At 39.5% G+C, this 17,712-nt stretch overlaps 1 long non-coding RNA gene across 1 annotated transcript; it reads left to right on the top strand.

Annotated features, from left to right (window-relative positions):
- Positions 1-926: 926 nt before the first annotated feature.
- LOC119700786 lies at positions 927-17,150 on the top strand. Its single transcript, XR_005256877.1, has 3 exons — positions 927-1,013; positions 4,494-4,640; positions 17,060-17,150. It is a non-coding gene; the product is annotated as an uncharacterized LOC119700786 (long non-coding RNA).
- The last annotated feature ends 562 nt before the right edge of the window (positions 17,151-17,712 follow it).

Raw genomic sequence — 17,712 nt, 5'->3', positions numbered from 1 at the left:
TCCAGGGACAGATAAATATCAGACTTCTGGTGTTGAAGGGTCCTAGCAGGCTGGTGATATTTTTTTACTGTTGATTTATATCATTATGGTTTATAAACATTCTAGGAATGGGCCAGGATATGTTTAATGTGTTGTTTATATGTCAGTGTTCCTTTTATTCAGATTTTAGTAATTTGTGTGAGTCCTGATGCATTGGATATGGTTCTGATGAGACAGATGATTGCAGAGTAGACAGCAAAGAAGAAACAGTGGAGTGAATGAAGGAAATGAATGAAGGAAAAAAAACCCCAAAATTTGTGTAATTTAAAACAAATTGGAAGGGGAAATCTAAGCTGAAGAAGATGGTAAATAAAGTTGAAGGTATGTATTAATGACAGAAATTGCAAATGTGGCTACAACATTCCAGTCTGTCCCAGACAGCTCTGAAACAGAAATCTTATTATTACATTTAATATAATTAAAGTGTGATGCCCTTCTTGTAGGTCATGGGTGGCAATACAAACATGGACAGGACAGAAATCTGTGAACTTCTCAGTCTCTGTCCAAAACAAAAGGTGATCCAGGGCAGGGAAGACACCATGGATCCCATAAACTCATTCAACAGGCAGAGCATTCTCCCTGAGGATTTCTTGGCTCAGTGTTCATAATCTTGCTGCCTGGCCTGATGGCATTGTTTGTATTGCAAAGGCCCTAGAAGAAGGCTTAAAGAAGGACTGCTAATGAAAGTCTGATGAAAAAATGGTATTTACTGTGCATACGCCAGTGGATCAATTTCTTGTCTAGACCAGAATTCTGTGAAATAGGTACATTTTCTGTTAATGTAATTTAATAATAATGTGCACATCTTTTTTTTGTACTAGGGAGCCCAGAACTGGACAGAGTTCTCCATGTGCTCAAACACCTCTTCTCTATTCTTCAGCACTCAGAAATATGTCCTTTGGGTTTTCTGAACTGAATATCATGCCCTGGTGCTTGAAATCACAGACCCAGGTAACAGCTTTTGTTTTCCTGAGGTAAGTCACAGGTTAAGGGCTGCTATCATTTCCCTTTGGGAAAGAAGGTATCCAAAGCTTGCTATGCATTTCAATTTGTTTCTAAAGTTAATATTTATTTTTTTCCTTTAAAAAAACCCCAAAAAACCCAATAAAACCCACCACAGAATGGTCCCTATTGCTGAGAGTGATTTAGGAAAAAGGGGGAAGATCTGGTAACAGAGCCCTGAATAAGTGTTTTTACATTAGGGGAATTTTTGATATGCAGGGATGAGACAAGCTTCAGCAGAAACTTTGGGTTAAATTTAGAGTATTGTTTTCTGAATTGTATGTGAAGCCTCTATGTAAATCAAATACCAATTTAACAGATATTCAGAAAATTGCCCAGGGCAGATTCTTTCAGGGACAAGAGACTGACACAGCCTGCTCACTCGTCTTTTAGGTCAAAGCATACAAAGAGCCAGAAAAATGTCAAGTGTGTGTTGAACAGTGGTTAAAATTCAGAGTCCTGTCAGAATTTCATGGCAGCACTTTCAGTCTTGTCCCCAAGGCTTCTTCTCTTGATTCCTCCTTTTAGTTCCCTTTGAATTCACATTGCTCTTTCCACAGCAGAACCTGTATTTCTGCCTGTTCCCACTTTTCCTAATTTTACATTGCAATATGATTCTAGCACTGTGCATACATGACTTCACGTGGGAAAAGTCAGAGGAAAAGGAGCTTTTACATAATTTATTTTTTCCTTTGTTTTTCAGCCCAATAACCCTAATGAAATATCCTTCATGAACACATGTAACTCCTTTTTTGAATCCATTTCCCTCCAGAGCTCTTCAGTCCAGTGAATTCCACAGCTAAATTACATTTCCTCTGTTGTATTTTGGACTTAATGATGCTTTGATACTTAACACTGGTTCTTGTCCTGTGAGAAACTGAAGGGTCCCCTCCTGCTCATCTTGCACAATTCTGATTTTAAAGGACTTTATCATAGTCCTTTATTAATGGTAATTGTTCCCAATAAATATGCTTGTAAATATGTAATTATCACTTGGGCCCTAGTTGGAGAAATGTTCTTGCTTTCCATCAACTCAGTGAGATTCACAAGAAAATAGAGGGGGTCTTTGAGAAGAAAAACTGGTTAGGATTACTTATTTCTAGTACACAATTTCAAACTGCTACTGGAGCAGAATTTATGTCAGAAAATATTTTATTTCTTTGCTCTTTTAATGGGACATCTGATGTACTAGAGTGTCTTAGTCATATTTTCAAAGGTTTTTCTGACTTTCAATGGTGTTAAAACAGTTGAAAGCAACACTGACTTAAATATTAATGGAAGTTTCCCTGAGGTTTCCTAAAATTTGAGGGTCGTAGTGCCTCTGATTTACAAAGCAAAAAAATTTGAATTTAATCAAGCTGAGCTATTCCGAAATGTCAGGTTTAACTAAACTCATCAGCTGATAAGTCATGAAGATTGGAAGACTTTTTGATGATAAATCAAAATGTTGGCATGGAAAATATTGGGAGAATCTTTCTCATCTGTTGGTAACATCAGGCTGAATAGTCAGAGAAAATTATTTCTTGCATCAACACTAGAGAACCTCTCTATGATTTCTGTTATGAAGATACAAAAATAAAAAGTTAAGTTTCAGCTACATAACTGTGATCTCAAAATGAAAGTATGCTATGGAGAGTAAAATTCTTGATTTTTTTGTTTTTTTCACTCAGTTTTAGCTGCTCTTAGCACCCCATATGCTCGGAGATGCTCTGTGCTAGGCAGATTTTAGGTAAAATAATGAAAGCTCTTTGAGAAGAGGTCGATGTCTAAGCAAGTGCAAGATGTAACACTGGGCAGTTCCTGGATGCTGCCAAACACCTTCAGCTCAGAGAGGCACCAGTTGGAGTCCTGAAGGAAGCAGAGTTCCCAGAGGGGAGCAGGGGTCTTCTGTTCACTTTCACCTGCTCTTTGGTGATATTCTCTCTTTTGAGACAGCCTTGTTTCATACCTGTTACCGTGTGTCTGGCTCATAGTTTTGTCTCAGAGTAAGTTGGCATTAAAATTGCCTGGACCATCTGGGAAGTTCAACATCCCATGTAGCAGAAGGATAATTAAAGCAGCAGCAGCAGCAGTGCTAGAGGGGCTCTTGCAGCTTCTTTTTTCTTGCTTTCTAAGCACTCGGTCACAAATCCTCTTTTTCTCTAAATATTTTTTGCATTTACTGTGCCTGTTTGAATTAGCTCCCGCTGCACCATAACCTCTCTGCCACACAGAGTCACTTTTGCTGTTTTAAGCCACTGTTCCACGCAATTCCTTTATTTATTTGGGCTTGGCTTCCCCTGCCTTTTCCTGCAGGCACATTAGCACGACTCCGTGTAGTTTTGGTAGACTGCACTCCCATTCCCTGCTACCTGTGGTGACAGAAGGCTCCTTTCTCCCTCACCTTCTCCCTCAATGCTGGTGAAAAACAGCCCACTGATGATTCTATGGAGCATGAAATAGCCCAGGAATGGCTTTTCTCGCGCTGCTTAAACTTCATTTAATGAAGCTGAAATACAATGCCATCAGCTGAAAAATGGGATGGCAATTCACCCCATTGGCTCAGGAAAGCATCTGTTGTGGTGATCTGAAGCTGTCTTAGCTAAAGGCTAAACAGAGCTATTTTTAAAGCACATTACCATCATGGGAACAAGGAAATGGAGTCAGTGGAGCAGAGCACAGAGGAATGAGCTGGACTTTGGGATGTGTGTAGGAGGGGAGAGTTCAGAGCAGCAAGTGAGGGAAAATAATGTTTAGGTTGTGTCAACATCTTTGGGAAATCAGCTTTTCAGTTGTTTTCAGTAAGTCGCCCTTATCATTTTCTTTTTAATTAAAGGATACTCAAAATTCTTGTATTTTTTTATTATTTCTGAATCTTCTCCATCTCCTCTTTAGCAGTAATATCTTGCCAAGCTGAACAGCATATTTAAATAAAGACCATTTTCCCAGGCAAAATAAGAGTCTGGGACTGTTTCTTCATAGCAGAAACCCATTCTAACCCAACCCAAAATTAATATTTCACATCCATGTTTGGGGTTTAAGTTTGCTGACCCAAAAGATGGAAGAAAACAATTAGAAATTTATTGATTCACTGAAATAACTAAAGATCTGAACATTAGGAAGGAACTATGGGCTTCACAAAATAAAAGAATTATCCCTAAATTCTGCCCAATCAATATTTAATTGCACAGAATCAACAGAATGAGGACAATACAATCTGGAGAAATTAGGATCCTTCACATAATTCCTGCAGAAAAAAAAAATTCCTTTGGATTAAGGCTTGGTAGAGTCAGGGGAGAGTGCTGCATGCCATTAAAAAACTCAGAAACTTTTCTTTCTCAGCTGCCTGGAGACCCTCTTTCTGCCCCTGCACAGACAGGAGATGTCAGTTTTTAAAGCAACATGTTCAGAATTTTTTTTTGCTGGTGAAAGATCTTGGACATCAGGCTAAACTAATTTTTTATACCTTAAAGGAGACTGTGGAGCCTCCATCCCTGGAAATACTCAGAAGCTGTCTGGACACAGTCTTGAGCAGGGAGTTGAACCAGATGACCTCCAGAGGTCCCTGCCAACATCAACCATTCTGCCATCTCTGTGACTTGTAATGAGAATAAAAGCAGGTGAGTATATTATAATGTATGTTCTCACTAATTTAACAAACACAAAATGTTGGCCTCAGACAAAATTTGCTATTCTGGGTTATCTGTTAGAGATTTCCTTTAATTTCCATTTCCAGATCTGCATTAACCATTATGAAACCATCTCTTCCAAATTAGAAGTGTAATGAAATACACTTAGAGTGCATTTTACACTCTTAAAGATTGACAGGTCTTTAATATCTCTGCCATTTCTGCAAGTGATGACAAGGGTATGATCTCCTAATTCGTGTTTTAAAAGAAACCATCTTCTGAAATCAAAAGAAATGGACTCACTCTATTTGATAGGCACTGGATTTGTAAATTAATTTTAGAGGAGAGTCTTTTTTCAAGTGCTGCTTTGTTATACCAGACATTTGACATGGTGTGTGTTGTCACCAACATGCACATTTACTATCAGAAATCTCCATATCTGACAGGGCTTATTTGTGAACAAATATAAAAATTTATACGTGTGTTTCTGCCAACTCAGCCAGCCAGCCTGCTCTAAAACAATGATAAATTATTGTTAAAATCTCAGGGGAATAATGTACAGCAGGAATGAATGCACCATATCTATTAGGCAACTGTATCTATGAGCTACTTTGTGAATGCTGACATTGAAGAATCCACTGTTCAAGGCACAGTGATGTGCAGAATTGAAAGGACTCTAGTCCTGCACAGAGAAGTTATTATGAATTCAGCCCAGTTCTATGGCAGAAGCTGTTTGTTTGAGATGAAAAGACACTATTACACTGTCACACTGAAAGATGGCTCCTTTCAGCCAGCTCGGCCAGCCAGAGGTTTTGTCTGGAATGCATGAAAAACGGGATGTTTTTATAGCTTTCAAATGAAAAGAGGTGGGTAATAATGGCAGGTGGTTAGAAGCAATAAAACCAGTTCACCTTAAACACCTCTTTCAGAGCAGGCAATTTATACATTACCTGAGGGGAAGGGCATCCACCCATGTATGACTGAAGAGTGTAGTGTCATTTAATTTGTATTTATGGTTCGTGTTCTAAAATAGAGGTGTGAAGCATGAATGGAGGAGTTGAATGGCTGCAGACAGCCACAGCAGCACCATCATGTTCTTCTGTGCTTCTCCTTCTCCTTCTGACAGCTTTTGGAGTGAGGCTGAGCATGGTCCTGCCAGGCGGGATTGAATCCTGAGCTTTACTACAAAAGCTTTCTTGCTCTTGGTTCTCAGGGAGAGATGAGTCTGGGTGTTTGGAGTTAGGCTGATTTTCAAGGACTGATCAGATTATAAACAGCGTAGCAAATTATACCCATCCTATAGTTGTTTAACACTCTGATATAAGGATATAAACCCACAAATCTAAGGGTGAGTTCGTGTATAACAAAGAAATAGCTGCTGCTTTCAATGAGCTATTCCAGGCATGGAGAAGCAGCCTAAGGACAGAAGGCAAGAGCTCACACGAAGCTGCCTTGGTCTGCTGTGGAATCTGCAGCAGAGACCTACCCTCACCACAGAGAAAATCAAACCTTCAGACTCATGTAGAGCTGCAGGAACTGGGAGATGTGGAACAGTCTGGCTTTCAGTCCTTGCTCCTCCTGTCTGCCTGTCAATCCACCCTCATCCCTGGAAAAGTGTCCTTGCCAAAGGGAGGAGACGTGGCAATATCTCATCATAGAGAATTTCAGTTTGGTACACATTTATCTGATACCCAGTCGGGGAATTTTGTGTATTTAGGGAGATGAACCAAGCAGGATCTGATCTGAGTGTCACCCTGACAGCAGAGATGCTCTTCTCATCTGACACTTCAACAAAAGAAACCTTTAGTCCACACTTGGAGCAAAATCCCAAACCAATTAATAAATCTTTTAAGCTCATATTTCTTTCTCTTATGAAAAACATGCTCTCTGTGCATAAAATGCATTAAGAAAATTATGAAAAGAAATTCAAGCCATTTTCCTTTGCCATTGAGTCCTAACAAGAGTGTATTATTGTGAGATATTTCCCAAACTGGGTTTGATGAATTCCCACAGAAAGATGAGGGAAAAAAAACCCACTTTACTGCATATGTCTTTAATGTTCTCATAATAACAACTACTTCACATGTTAAGAAACTGCAGCCAGTGAGTGGAAAAAACCAAATCCCATGTCACAGTTGATGTTTATATACCTTGCGAAAGAGTGGTAGAGATAATCATAAAGGCTTCAAATCTGTCCTTACTAACACACTTAGTTCCTATAGCCTTTATAAATGAAATAACTTGTTATTTTCATTACCTCTGGACTCAAAACCAGGCGTGCATTTTGTTACATCTGAAGAAAATGTCTCTTTCTATTGGCTATTAGTGACCTAAAGGCCACGACTACCCCTGATCACCCACAGAAATTTCCACTTTCATGAGAACTGGAGCTGCCAGATCAATTGACTTGCCACCATGGAGGGCACAGGGCCTTGTGAGATGGAAACTGATATTTTGCAAACTGTTTTGCTTTATTTAAGCTGAATGCCATTGTAAACTTGAAAAGAGCTACAAGGAGACTTAATTTGAAAACAGAAAGGTCACTGAAGGCCTGACAAATGGGATGCCTTTGGCAAAAATGTACTCTCTGACTTGAGCACTACCTCTGAGAATGAAAACAAACCAATGCAAGTTATGATCAATTTGAATGCACAGAAAGACTCTGGGTGGGATTCTGTCCTTAAAGCAGCTGAGAAGACACAGCCTCAGTGCTGCTGCAGCCAGACAAGTCTATTTGCTCTTGCTTGATGTGTGGCGTTAATAGCAAGTTGGGATAGCAAGTGCTGATGCTGTGGAGCTGCTGATTGACAGAGCTGGGCCCCTTTGCTCACATAGAAATCACTGAAATTCACTTATTTTCCATTGAACCTACATCAGGTAATGATGCTTTTCTATACCTGGCCTAGAAATGTAAAGGCCAGTGCAGATATTCTCCAGGAAGTGATGACTACAAGCTCCAAAACTGGAGTACAAACCTGTCATCTTATCCCAAGGTGTTACATTTTATGAAAAAAAACCAGTGTTACAGGAGAAAATAGATGCCAGTGAGAAGAATCAGAAGAGAAAAAAAAAACCTCCTTGTCTTTTCATGAGTGGAAGTAAAAAAAAAAAAAAAAGCTTGACCACAATGCATGCATATATGTATAAATATATATATTTATACACTCATGGTGCACATACATATGGATCATAAAATATGTTTAGATATTTACAGGATATTACAGATTTCAAATATGTTTAGATATTGACTTTTTTTTTTTTTTTTGTAGTTTCTGATACACATTAGGATGTTTTGTATTGGTAACAAGATGATGAGGGATGGTTCCTTGATGAAGATGTTTTTTGTCCTTTCAGCTTCATTCCTGCAGCCATACCTACCCTCAAAGTCTCTCAGGCCATCTCTGAAAATTAGTACCTGAATGTGGATAAAGCTGGTAAAATTTTTCCCCACCAGAAAAGTGTCTTGACCTCAAAGATCCTTGATTTTGCAAGTGTAAGGAATACGGTATTCACATGGTGTCCATATGAGCTCCCCACCAGGCTGATCATTTCAAACATGGGGAAATGTAAACATCCAGATACTGCTCACGACCCTTCTTCAGCACAGGATGGTAAATCAGGGGGTTTAGGATTACAAATTCTGTTCTAAATTGCTTTCCTAGTGGAAAAGCCAAGGTTATGGCTGAGGTGCTAGCAGACAGTAAAGAAATCTGATAGTAGAAGGCTTCTTGCTCTTGCAAAGGGAGATGAAATGTGGATGTGCAGAGGCAGATGGAGGGAGTTCAGCCAGAAATAGGATTTGGTTTCCTAGAGCTGAGGGAAATTAAACATGGAAACAACTTTCCTCGGGAGGCAAGGAGGTCCTCAAGTGTTGTGTGTGTACTTTTCAGCACAAGATTAAATGTCTTTTCAAAAGACAGGCTTTAATTCCACTTCTTGGAAGAACTCTGTGGCTTGTATTTACAGAACACTTGCTAATTGCCGTGCTGGGAGAATATAAACTCCCTATTTCTACAAGTTAGCCTAAAAAAAATCCAACCATTAAATACAGGCACTGAAAGGAGGGACAAAAGGGAGGAGATATCAGTAAGAAAACCAAAAAATATGTCTCAACAGCTTAAGTTTGCTGGATGGATGTTATTTCAGAAAGCTGTTCTTGGAAAGCAATCCTGGAGAGGCAAATTCTCCCCTGAGGAGTTCCTGTCCTGTGAACCCTGATGCCTGGACTTGTCTCCTGCTTTTGAGGGTAAAAAGGGTCATATGAGGGTAAAAAGGGTCTCTCACCCATCTGGAGCTGAAGATGTGTGAAAGCATTTGCAAACTGGGACACAAGTAGGGATTATTTGAATGTGAAAGGGAAGGAAGGGGAGGATACAGGAGCTGCTCTCTTGTACAAATTGGGGCAAATAAAGTGACTCTGCTACCACTGTTCATTGAAAATTAAAAGAAAATCAGTGAGAAAAATATTTTTTATTAATCTAATTGACTTTTAACCCTTCCTTTTTGAATCCTTTTTATTAACTGAAGACCACTGCTTTTGTGTTCGCAGAAGATGCACTGAAACACCCAGTTGGGATCTAAGCACTTTTTCTAGCTCTCATGAAGCAAGAAATAAATTTTGATGGATTGTTTTACCCGGAACTCTATTTTAAATAGATGTGACAAGGAATTCTCCAGCCAAACTTAGCCTATATGCATACCTAAATTAAGCTATAAATTGATAGACATCAGCTAACCCAAACAATATGTGTGCTCTCCTCCCAGAGGTGATTTTCCTTCCTATCATATGCCTTTCCCTAGGTGGAAAGAAACCAGAATGTGTTAATGGTTGTGAAATTCAAAGATATAATCACTTTGTAAAAAGCCTGGCAGATTTTTTTCTGGTTTTAGTTGGATGCCTTTGTATTATTGCAAACATGTATCTCTGGTAGTCCATAATGAGCAAATCTAAATCCTGCCTCACTTACTGTGGACACACAGTGACCTTCACTGATGCCAGATTCCCTGTGCAAAGCCATGTATCATTAATGAACATAAAAAAGGAAGCAGGCTGGGAATAAATCATATATCAAGCCTAAGACCAAGACAAAAAAGATTCTCAGTCCATCTCGTTAAGTGTCTTTTCTGTAAAAAAACTCTTTCATCTGACCTTACTTTTGTACACCTAGTTCTACCAACTTAATGTCAATTTGGGCCAATTTTTCAAAATGCCAATCCCCTGCACTCAGTGCAAAGTACTCATGTTTCTTGTTAACCCTCATTATATTATATTTTTTCCTGAATTTAAAAAAAAAAGGTAGAAATATTCATTTTAAAACCTAAAAATTTGAATTAATTAGTTGTCATTCAGAAGTGCTTAAAAGCTTTTATTGACTTCACATTAAATTCATAATGAACCTACACTGTAGTTTGGAGCCTTGTCTGCTTGCTGATTCCTGGTGACAAGCCAGATCTTGTTTTCCATCCTACATTTTGGGTATTTGCTCACTAGATGATGTTCATGTCCAGTGAATGCTATAAGGTGCAGAAATAACTAAGCCATGAAAGAGAGTTTATCAGACATCATGGGGAACAGCATCTGGTCAAATAATTTTGTATGAAAAGCAGCAGTGAAAGCTGTTCCACTCTAGAATTTTTGTTCACCCTAGACTGAGAAGAATGTGTCTATTTCCTGGTTTAATTTCTATTTCCAGGGAATTTCTGTAGATTTTTTCTTTTTTTAAATGATATCACAATACCACAGAGTATTTTTGCAGAAGAGTTAATTTTTTGGTGTTACTATCGACTGTTACCATTTCTCTGTCTCAGAAAATTCAAATTTTGAATTTTAATTAAAGAATTTTAAAGAACCCTCTTGCTTGGGACCTCTGGCAAGTGTACCTAATGGCAGAGCCTGGCCCCATTTCTCTGCTTAGCTTTGTTTTCCTGCCATTCTGGAGATTAAAAAACACAGCCTCTTTACAGTACAAAGGAGTGACATACTCCTGATCACAAAGGGATGCACCTTCACATTTGTATCTTAAAGCTGTGCTATGGATTTTGACAACATATTTCTCCAGAGTATCAATTTGTTTTGTTGTTAGGGGTTTTTTTTCCCCTTTGGGAAGATAGGTTCTATTGTTACAAAGCTTGTTCTTTTTGTCGAGGTATTTGTGGAGAAGGAAAAAGAAAAAAGCAGTACACAGGCTGAGAACACATTATAGGTATCTCTTGTAAGGAAAACATTTTTCATTCATCTCCTGACCCTCACAATTTTTTTTTTTTTTAGCTTTCCCTGAACTTTCTGGAAATGCTGTTAACATTTTTCTGTAAGTGGGCTATTACAGGCAGATACTGAAGAAGAGGTGTTAAATTGCTGGTTCTTCCCTGCCCTTACCCAGTCTCTTCCTGGCCCTGAAGACAAACTGGTAGATTTTACAGTGACTTTTCACTCCTTCTCAATGTTTAATACAGAAAAAAGAGGAAAAAGTCTCTAAAAAACCCAACACTTTCTATATAAAAAGAGAACCTGCTTTGAGAGGCAAAACTCTCCAAAGTCTCCCCAGCAGAATGTGAATGTTGTTGGTTAGAGAGAGAGAAAACCCTTGAGGTGTTTCACAGAAGAACATTGAACTCTAAGGGCAGAGTAATGAAAGGCAGGGTGGTAGTCAGTGAGCAGGAGACCAGATCATGCTCCAAGGATGGACTCACCTGCACGTGCTGTGATTTTGTGGAGGTTAATTTTGGTTTGTTCATAGATATGATAACTCCCTCATGTGGAATTGGTCTGGCCATATTTATCCAGAACTGAGCTAATCATCTTAAACTCTCTTTATAGCTGTGGAGAGACACACATGGGTGATTCACCTCTTCATAGATGTGTGAATCCTCTAAAACAGGCATCCTGACTCTAAACACAGCCTGAGATACAGACAAGGATGTCAGCACATGTTCTGCAGTCAGGTCTCCCTCCTCTCTGGGTCAGAGAGCAGATCCTTTATGGATATTTGCCATTATTTCTGTGATTCTGTTCCATGTGGCTTTTATGGGGGGAATTCATCCAACTCAAGTGAGGCACTCAGGAAAAAAAAGGAAGACTGGGATATGAGTCATACATGTTTTCAGTGAGACAGCAAAAATTTTTCATTCCCTTTCTTCCTGTTGTACTCCTCCTTCCTAGCATGCTATTTATGATGCTCTTTATTTCAGTAAAGGAATTCTGGGGTTGGTCTTTCACTCCATCATTTCTTTGAAGGACTAATATTGTCCTATTCTCCTGTTCCTGAATGTGGAAGAAAGCATCACTATTTTTAGAGGCTTGCTATAAATAAAGCCACATAAACAGTTCATTTCCTGCACCAGTTCTGAGCTGAATTGTTTTAAAGCATTGTATTTGTTTTTTTCCAAAACAATTTTAGAGAAGTTGGAGGCAAAAAAAAAGCTCCAAGCTTCTTTTTAGCTCAGAGTAGGCATTTTTAAGTACTCTTCTGAGTGACTCAAGCACTAAGATAAATTTATGCTCATTCTTATGGGAGATGCAAGATTGAGCAAGGAATTGTTGAGTGTTCAGTAAGGATTACCTGACTAAACCACAGGAAGAAAGAGAGAAAACTGCTCCAATGGGTAACACCAGCCTGAGAATGTGATATGATGGTTTGGGAGTTTTTTCCTGATGCTTTGGGAAAAACTGACAAAATCTTTCTGGTAAAAGCAATGTTTGCACCCCAGCCTTCTGCTTCAGGGGTTGTTTGATTTGCACGAACGTAGCTCTGAAAAGAAAAGGATCAAACACAAAAACACTTATAGCTTTTAGTGATTTTAACTGCATTTCTTAATGCACAGTGAATTTTTGGGCTGGGGAGAATTCAAGTCTCATCCAGTGGTGGTTTATGCTGGGAGAAGTAACTGGTGCAAAGCAATTTTACCTTTATTTCTGCAGCTCATGTTTTTGATGGCAAGTGCAAATCTAGTTTTCCTTTGGGTTTGGAGAGGAAGGAGTAGATAACTCTCATCTCTGCAAATTTTTCTCTGCCCTTTAAAAACAACTCACCTGATATATTCACAACATTCTCCCTTCAACAGAACTGAGCTCACAGTGAGTCCTGCTGGGTTTGAGCTCGCAGATCTGTGTACTCCAGTTACTGGTGAGTAAAGCAAAGCAAAGCAGACTGAGCTGTCTGAAAAGGAGCAGTCGTGACTGCTGCTGAAGTGGAATGATAGGAAAGCTTTCAGTCTGCATGACTTCCTTACACTTGGCTGCCCTAGAAAAGGCTTTTGTGGTTCTTCTCTCCGTGGCAGTCAGCTCACAGCTGGAATCACTTAACCAGCTTCAGCTGCCGGCCCTGGTGCCGGAGAGGCTCTGTGTCAGAATCTCCTGCTGAATCCTCTGGGACCAAATCACTGCTCTCACTCCTGCTTCTCCCCTTGCTCATTTCTACTCCTGAGCCACGTGGAGGGGCTGAGCTGGCATCAGGGACAGTGGGGGGACATCAAAACCCTCTAGTGGTGCTGGCAGACCCCTCAGTGCATCCCGCTCCTCCGCTGGGTCAGGGGTGATGTCAGGCTTCATTTGCAGCTTCATTAAAAACCCTCACACAGGTCCTGCCTGTGACAGTAAGAGCAATGTACCAGGAGTGCCAATTCTAATTGAATTTTCAGGCTTATGAAGTTGAAAGAGGAGTGAAATGTGGGAATTCCATCATCCCCCATCAGCTGAAGGTTCCTCTCACTGGGGAGTCTCAGACAGAGGAGGGGCAGCTCAGCTTCTCCTGGTGCCCCACTGCCAGGTCTGTGAGACACAAATGAGACCATGCTGAAGAAACATAAAATTCATCTTCTCTTTCAAATGAGACCATGCTGAAGAAACATAAAATTCATCTTCTCTTTCAAGGGCTAAGGCCCTTCAGGGGCAGAAAGGAATTTATTTACTCTTTAGAAACATCTTGTCAAGATTCCGATACAGAAAATATGTGGCGTTCCAGAAGGTTGGACTCGATGATCTTGGAGGTATTTTCCATTCTTTATGATCCTTTATGGATATTCTGCTTCCCTCTACTCATTTTTATTCACTGAAAGTAGGGTGGAACCCTGAGCTTTGACTATCTATATGTCTATAAATATGTACCTATCTATAAATCTATATATCAGTATATCTATACATATCTCAATTCTCATTCATTCCATGTTGAACAGTCCAAGACTCGAGCTCTGACAAACACTTAAACCCACTAACTTTCCATTATGGCTGTGGGTATAATTTTATCACAGAAAAATGAATTCAGTGTTTCTCTACGTTGTGCACGTAGCTTGACAAAGCGTCTGCCTGAACAGGGCTGTGTAAAAATAAAAATAATCAGTTTTGTGCAAGTTTCATGAGTCAAGCTGCCAAGCCATGTTTTTGAAATGGATAGATTGCTTAACTTTATTCATACATCTTATGGTAATTTCCCTTTCCTAAGGTATAAAAATGACAGATATGAGTGTTTTGTGGTAATTTTTCCTTCCTCACATCTTTGATTTGGAAGTGAATTTAAGCTCTAGAAATTAGTGAGGGCTGAAGAATAACTCAAAGTGCTTTGCAGCACAGAAAATGCACAATTTACATCTGAATCTAGGCTGTAGAGTAAGAACATGGAAGTGTCACTACAGACAAAATTTGAAGATGCTATTTCTGCCTTGCATTTCCATCTCATTTGGAAATCTTGCTCTGTTGCTGCAGTGGGTTCCGTGCTGAACTTTATAGGGTCACAAAAGGATATATGGAAAAACCTGTGTGACTGTGGCACGACGAGAAGAGAGATTCTGGCATAAAACTCTCAGAACACCTTGAATTATTTCACTCTGTGTATTTCTGTTGTGGGTCTTCATCCATAGAATTCCTGTAGGATGCTTTACTTGTAGTTTCTGTACAACAGGATGAGTAAAAGAAGACATGATCTCTAGCTTGTCAGTGATTTTCTGGAAGAAAAACACAGAGAATCTGGAAACCCTCCAATGAAAGCAAATTTTGATAAAGACTTGAAAATTGAGCTACACCCTTTTCTTACAGCACTAGAAACGAACTGTTTACTATTAACTTTATTATGCTTGTTTACTGCTCCCTAGTGCTTAATTATTATTTTTAGGGATGTGGGCTTTATTTCATGATTTTACCATAAGAACTGTCGCTTGAGTTGAGGAAACAGAAAGGATGGAATCTGCAATGCACAGCGTACAGCTGCTTGAACTGTGCACAGCAAAATCATTTACTGGCTCAGTTAAGCCTTATTATCTCTTTGAAAATTGTCCAGACACAGACTTTGATTATTATGAAATTGTTAATTACTCAAAATTGTTTGACAAACATTTTATAGAAACGGAGTCCAACTTAAGGGCTGGTCTCAAGCTGTCTTTTATTCTCCACCCCGAGCTCCTGCAATGTGCTGGTGGAACAAACACAATGCCTGGTGGTTCAGATGCACGAAGTCAGCAGAGGGGAAGCCAGTAGATGGTGCTCAAGGTTGTGAAGCCAAATTCTGGGGCTTTAGGGAGGAGGAAAATGTGTGGTTAAGCACTCCAAACGTCAATTTTTGTCTGTATGTGTATCTATACTCAGCAGGTAAGTCCCCCAGTTTTTGGCTTCCAGCCCATCCGAAACATTTAAAATATTTGAGGGATTGGGAGTTGGGCAAACTATCCTTGTGAGCTCCTGTTTGCCTTGAGAAATCACAGCACTGCTCTGGAGAGAAAAATCCCAGTGTGGAGGAAGGCTTAGGGAGAAGGGCTAACTTCATGCAAAGGCTACAGTTTTCCATTTTTCCCTCTCCTTCTGGAGAGCTGGTTTACCCTAAAAATTTCTGTTATTTGCAGGATGACAGCAGGAAAAATCCCTTCAGGCTTTGCTGTCTACACTTCACCCAGCTCCTTCAAAGCCCAGGTACCAGTGATCATTGTCTAGGAATGATGTTCACACCTCATTTTTTTTCCAAAGAAATTCTCCTTTTTGAAAATTAGCATAACCAAATCTTCAGGCACCTTTGCTAAGAGCTCCCTGGGCTGCAGGAATTCTTAATTGCCTGCTGGAAAGATTTGGATTCTCTTAGTCAAAGGTGCAGAAGTCCAAAGGGAGGTGTGGTAATTCTCTTCCAGCACATCAGAGGTTGCTGAGAAGCAGGAGCCCATAAATTCTCCATATCTGCTCCACAGAGTGCAAATCCTAACCGGCTGAAATTAAAGCAGGGGGTATTTAGTCTGAACATTAAGAAAAGCCTTTGTAACTTTAAGCGTAATGAAGCACTGGACTAGATTTCTGAGAGTATACCTACCAAGAGTGATTTGTAAGCAAAGGCTGGGGGAAAAGTGTCAATTTTAGTATAAATAAAGTATATTCTGTTCTAAACAATGTGTGAATGTGTGTGTAGGTGATCTGAATGAGTTCTCAAAATCTCCTCCATCCTAAATTCTGGTTTGCTCACCAAAGGTAGATTCCATTGGCTGTTTTTCATAGTTCTGCAAATAGCATTTTTGATAATAGCATGCAGTGCAAAGACTGGACCTACCCATATAGGCTTTTTACCTGATTTATCAGTTTTTACTTCTATTTATCATTTTACTTTTAAGCCCTATGAGTACTCTGTATTTCCCGCTTTTGATAGGTAAACAGGAAGCCTGCTTGTACTCTTCAGTTCTCTCTGCTTTTTACAGAAAGAAGATAAAAGAGACATAAAACATTAAGTCTGCAATTTGGTCACATGTATATTTCATAAAGGCAACTTACTGAGTAATATATGGAAGGCTTTTGCAGGCAATCTTTACGAGGCACACTCTGCTTGGTGAGTGAGGTGCCTGCATTATTGATTTTAATAGAATTCTGCAGAGTAAGGATAAATTGTGGTAATACTGCCTAAGAAGGTGCAGCAGACTAAGGCTCAGATGGCTGCTGGGATATATTCTGTGACCAGAACGTTGTTTTATGACCAATAGAGGCAGCAATTCCATAATGCACAAGGTCCAAGTGCAATAAACAGGGCTGTGGTGCCATAGATTTCACCAGGACTTGGAGCAATAAAAATGTTTATGATGCTGAGCATTATGGTGGTATATTGCTTGGAAAGCATGCAACAATAAGGGGATTGTGTTTGCAGCAGCACTTTGGGAAGGTTGTGGTTTGCTCAGAGAAGCTTGCACCCACATTCTAATGTGTGTCCAAACAGCTTTGTGTTCATTTTGCTGTTAACAGCTTCTTCCATATAATTCTTCTGTTTTCTCCTTATAATGTGTTTTTCAAATTGGAACATGGAAGTCATCTCTCTGTATAGCTGGATACAGATAATGCCTATCTAAAAAAAAAAAACCAAACCAACCCTGTTCTATTTGGGGTAATTCTTTGTCATTTAATAATAACCAATTGCTTCTGCATGGTAAATGTCCATTTGTATGCTCTCCACTCTCAGCCTGAACAAGATGTTTTGCCTCAGCCCTTAATGAAACTGAATTTAGCTCGTAGTGAAAGAATTCTGGTGACTTTCCTCTAGCAGATCTCCAAATGATGTAAGTACTACCAGGATATCATTACACTTGATTTTTATTTATGCCCCTTCTCATTAAACACCTTGTTGGAGTGAGATTATGATTAACATTTAATATGTTTTTTATGTTAAACCTCATTATTAATTTTGAATATTCATATTGGGCAAGGTGAGAAAAATACTAAATCCTGTTTAATATGCTGCTTTGTATCTGTGTGGGTTTATTTACACACCTGAAAGTACCCAAATGTTTATGTGCATAAAGAAAAGGCTGTGTTGGGATGTTGGGACTGGTGCATCCAGTTCCATCTGCCTGGAGGGCAGGATGAGGACTGGCACAGCAAAGGTGCACTCAGAAGATTGAGGGAAAGGTTTGGGAGAGTCTCTGTGTGAGAGGGAGTGGAGTGCACAGATGTGTGTGTTCACTCCTGGGCTGGGGCTCTACAGCAGCCACTGCTAAACAGAAAAATAGCTCAAATGGATTGCATGAGACAGGTGAAGAAAGGGGAAAATCAGCCTCAAATAAGTGATTTGCCCAAACGGATGCAAAATTTAGTGGCTGAGTCATTACTAAAACC

The sequence above is a fragment of the Motacilla alba genome, chromosome 4 (assembly GCF_015832195.1).
Source record: "Motacilla alba alba isolate MOTALB_02 chromosome 4, Motacilla_alba_V1.0_pri, whole genome shotgun sequence".
Taxonomy (NCBI): Eukaryota; Metazoa; Chordata; class Aves; order Passeriformes; family Motacillidae; genus Motacilla; species Motacilla alba.
This window is presented reverse-complemented; position numbering and strand designations above follow the sequence as displayed.